Source organism: Palaemon carinicauda, chromosome 27 (genome assembly GCF_036898095.1).
Source record: "Palaemon carinicauda isolate YSFRI2023 chromosome 27, ASM3689809v2, whole genome shotgun sequence".
NCBI classification, from domain to species: Eukaryota; Metazoa; Arthropoda; class Malacostraca; order Decapoda; family Palaemonidae; genus Palaemon; species Palaemon carinicauda.
Window position 1 is genome coordinate 28,532,955 of NC_090751.1, and position 5,000 is coordinate 28,537,954.

Genomic DNA, 5,000 nt, shown 5'->3' on the forward strand with positions numbered 1-5,000 from the left:
ATGCTCCAAACCTCTTTTCTTTTAATCAATATCATAACCAGTTGTATTATCAATGTTAAACGGAAGTAGGAATATTCTTTAAAGAAAAACGTTAAGAATATGAATAAACTGAACTTCGAATTTATCTAGACCGCGGCTTCTTTGTTTCGATTTGCTTGCGTTAACTCTCTTTTGTTTATCTACAACGTCTCGGAGTAATTCTTGCAGCCATCACAAAAAAAGTGGATTTTATCTTAAATATATTTTTTTATTATAATTAACAACGTTCAGCTGGGCTCCACAAGGCACTAGAAGAGTTGGAAGACCCAGACCTACAATGCTGAGAACTATGAAGCGCGAAGTAAGAGATGATGAATGGAGAAGTATTGAATTAAATGCTCAAGATAGAGACGACTGGCGAAATCTAACCGAGGCCCTTTGCGTCAATAGGCGTAGGAGGAGATGCTGATGCTGATGATGATGATGATGACCAATCTTTTTTTTAATTAGAATTAAAAACGTTCAGCTGGGCTCCACAAGGCACTAGAAGAGTTGGAAGACCCAAACCTACATGGATGAGGACTATGAAGCGCGAAGTAGGAGATGATGAATGGAGAAGTATTGAATTTAAAGCTCAAGATAGAGACGACTGGCGAAATCTAACCGAGGCCCTTTGCGTCAATAGGCTAAGGAGGAGATGATGATGATGATGATGACCAATTACAATTACAGTATCTTTTTTTTTTAATTAGAATTAAAAACGTTCAGCTGGGCTCCACAGGGCACTGGAAGAGTTGGAAGACCCAGACCTACATGGCTGAGCACTATGAAGCGCGAAGTAAGAGATGATGAATGGAAAAGTATTGAATTAAAAGCTCAAGATAGTGACGACTGGCGAAATCTAACAGAGGCCCTTTGCGTCAATAGGCGTAGGAAATGATGATGAAGATGATGATGATGATGATGATGACCAATTACAATTACAGTAACTTTTTTTTTTTTAATTAGAATTAAAAACGTTCAGCTGGGCTCCACAAGGCACTAGAAGATTTGGAAGACCCAGACCTACATATCTGAGGACTATGAAGCGCGATGTAGACGAAGACTGGAGAAGCATTGAATTAAAAGCTTAAGATAGAGACGACCGGCAAAATCTAACCGAGGCCCTTTGCGTCAATAGGCGTAGGAAATGATGATGATGATGATGATGATGATGAATAACAATTACCGTATTTCTAAAGGTTCGGGGGAAGCGTATATTTATAGATTTATAGCTATCGATACATTGATCAAGGTTAAATAGGCCCTATCTAACCTAATTGACATCAAAAGCTTTTAAATGTCTAGTTGAAATTCCAGTTTCATCAGAATAGATGCTCATCAGAATGGCAGCCGGACAACCCTAACCCTCCACTGTGGTGCCTAACCTCAACTGTGGCCTCCCCAGTAAACAGCTAAAACTCACGTTCCCGGGTGGGGATCGATCTGCTGCCATGCGAATGCTACGCGAACACATTAATACTTTACTAGGGTTAAATATTAATTACGAGATTAATTATTAACGAAGACAGAAATTCTGTACTCACCAAGAGGAAGATCAATCAGCTTTTTCTGTTTCTTTTCATTTTATTTTGACGTTGGTCGAGTCAACCTGAGCGTCTGCATCTAGAAGGGAAAATAATGTTCTTTTTAAACTTTAAAATGAAAGAGTCGGGTAAGAACTAATGGATTACATTAGTTCTTGAAGTGGCTGAATAAAAGAATAAATGTGGTGAAATGTCTTGTAAGAATATTAAGCGAGCCTCACATTTACAAGGGGAGAGAGAGAGAGAGAGAGAGAGAGAGAGAGAGAGAGAGAGAGAGAGAGAGAGAGAGAGAGAGAGATGTACTAATGTATAGAATACAAGTACATTTTTCTTTCTCTGTGGTTTTATATAAATTTGGAGTCGCACCAAAATTGGTCTACTACGAATTACTCTAAAATAGAAAAGAAAAAAAAAAGTGAAAAAAAAATAGGCATATAATTGGATTTTCATATATGCAAATAAACAAATCCTCTAAGGACAATACAATGCATACACGAAGGAGTAAGGTATGCTATTTTAAGGGCTGCGAATTAGCAGTACCTAATTCTTCCTGTCTCTCAGAATTAGCTTATCTAGAAAATTAAGTATGTTCCCTGCCACTTGACCCGCTTACAGTCAGGCACATTACCACTTCACTTAATTTACTCTCAGTACCATTTGTCGAACTGTCTTTCCAAGTTTACTTCTTCTTATATTTACTGTAATAAGCGATTTTATCCTTTATTTAAGAATGGAAATTTTATTCCGTGGAATAACATCAACAACAACAACAACAACAACAACAATAATAATAATAATAATAATAATAATAATAATAATAATAATAATAATAATAATAATAATGACCTGTCTTCTTCTCAATTCTCTATCTTACATAAGATATGAAATCTCGTTTTCTGTTATAGAGGATTTTAAACTTGATAAAGTAAAAGCACTATTTTTTTAACAAAGTAATAAGGCTTATTGGGGAGAATATATATATATATATATATATATATATATATATATATATATATATATATATATATATATTAATATATATATATATATATATATATATATATATATATATATATATATATATATATATATATGTATAAATATATATATATATATATATATATATATATATATATATATATATATATATATATATATATATATATATATATATATATATATATATACATATTATTATTATTATTATTTACGGCAAATTTTTAACAGTGCGGGAAACAGAATAAAAAAGGGAGTCTTTTTTTCAAGATTATTAAAGGCCATCACTGGCAAAGAAATCTTAAGAGCCAAACACAAGCGAGAGAAATGTATCGCTAAAAGGAGATTTAAAGTTTGATAATTCTTAAAAGGGGAAACTTTGAGTATCTTTAGCTAAGGAAGTAATAATAATAATAATAATGATAATAATAATAATAATAATAATAATAATAATAATAATAATAAAATGATAATAATAGTTATTAATAATAATAATTAATAATATTAATCATTAATAATAATAATAATTATTAATAACACTAATAATAATCAATAATAATAATAATTAATAACAATAATAACAATAATTAATAATAATAATAATAATAATAATAATTATTATTATTATTATTAATAATAACAATTCAAAATTATGATAATAATTATTACCTCAGAGGCAAGTTTGTGGTGAAAACAAAAAATTAACGAAATAAGACAAATTGCATAAACACGAGAACGTACCGAAGGATGCCGCACACTTCCATGGAAAAATTACGGATAATCACCTCCGCAAACGAAGTTGGGAGGAGGTTATATTTTCGCTTAGTAACAAGAGTATATATTCAAAAATAAAAGATCGTATATACCTCCTGTTTCCTTCGTCAAGTCGTTCCTTTTCTCTTCTTCGTGATCTCAAAAAATCGCAAATGGACCGAGATTATGTTTTATAATTTGCTTTACCGTTTGTCTGTTTGTGAACAACTTCCTGGCCACAAATTTACTAATAAAGTAGTGAATTCCTGGCCACAAATTTACTAATAAAGTAGTGAATTCCTGGCCACAAATTTACTAATAAAGTAGTGAATTCCTGGCCACAAATTTACTAATAAAGTAGTGAATTCCTGGCCACAAATTTACTAATAAAGTAGTGAATTCCTGGCCACAAATCTACTAATAAAGTAGTGAAAATTTCAGGGATTAATTTTCATGTTGACACGTTGAAGTGATTCAATTTTGAAAGTCCTCAGTCAAAAGGTCAAGGTCAAGGTTGATCGAATTAACCGAAACCTTAACCCCATGTTCGCACATGGGTGCCACAGACTTCAAATACGTCTATGGTCTAGATTTATTCTGGGAAAGGCAAGCTGGTTTCGAGAACTAAGCTGCCGTGGTGGAGGTCTGCACTCTCAGAGTGATTTTCTAGTTTAAATATCATAATACTTTGAATTTTTTTAACACTAATAAATATGAAGATCATTTAACTAATGTTAATTAGAAAATTACAAATTTGCACTTATTCTTTGTTCTGCTGAAGACTTTGTTATGTGTTTAGTTTTACTTCGTTTGTTGTTCAATCATGTTCGTAAATTCCTACTAATTTACAAATAAACTAAAACGCTAATCTTCATTCAACTTTTCACTGATGCCTCTTAAGTTGGTTATCTTGTCCGAATATATTCAGCAATTTAAAAATACTATTTGTATCTTAATTGCACCTTTAACATTTAGTGATAATCTGCTACACTGTTAAAAATTTGACGTAAAAAAAAAAAAAAACGGTAAAAATCCTGGAATAAATGTTGCCAGGCATTTACCTTTGGTAAAAACAGATATATTGACGATAAGGAGTGATATTTCGGTCAACAACCCGCAAAAGATAATAACAAAGTAGGGTAAATGTACGGTTGCCTGTATTTTACTGAAATACGACTGAGAACAGTATAATTTTACGGGAAATTTCACATTATAATTACGGTTATTTTCAACAGTGTACATTCACCGAAAACCTTAGGCAGTCGACACTGTTGGTAAGAAGATTATGCAAAATGTTATGAGCGGAGTTTGTTGGCAACATGCAATTATATTTTGGAGTGATAGGAATCCAACATTTGGAAGTGACAGAGATGAGAATGTTGAGATGGATGTGTGGGGTGACAAGAATACGAAATGAGATAATTAGGGGGTACCAATGGAGTTAGAGAACTATCAGATAAGATCCAAGAAAGTAGACAGGTGGTATGATCCTATCAGGAGAAGAGATGAACAGTATATTGGGAGGAGAGTGATGGAAATGGAGGTACAGGGAACGAAAAGGAGAGGGAGACCAAAGCGAAGGTGGATGGACTGTATCAAGGATGACCTTCGATCAAAGGGATTAACCGGTGATGAAGTGTGGGACAGAGGTAGATGGAGAACGCTGGCCAGAAACATCGACCCCAC

At 32.8% G+C, this 5,000-nt stretch overlaps 1 protein-coding gene across 1 annotated transcript in view; it reads right to left on the bottom strand.

Annotated features, from left to right (window-relative positions):
* The window catches only part of LOC137620639 (centromere protein F-like), a 265,316-nt gene extending 263,699 nt beyond the window's left edge, over positions 1-1,617 (bottom strand). Inside the window, exon 1 of the mRNA XM_068350944.1 lies at positions 1,566-1,617. The gene's annotated coding sequence lies outside the window, so the exon portion shown is untranslated. The remainder of the gene's footprint in view (positions 1-1,565) is intronic.
* Positions 1,618-5,000: the final 3,383 nt, after the last annotated feature.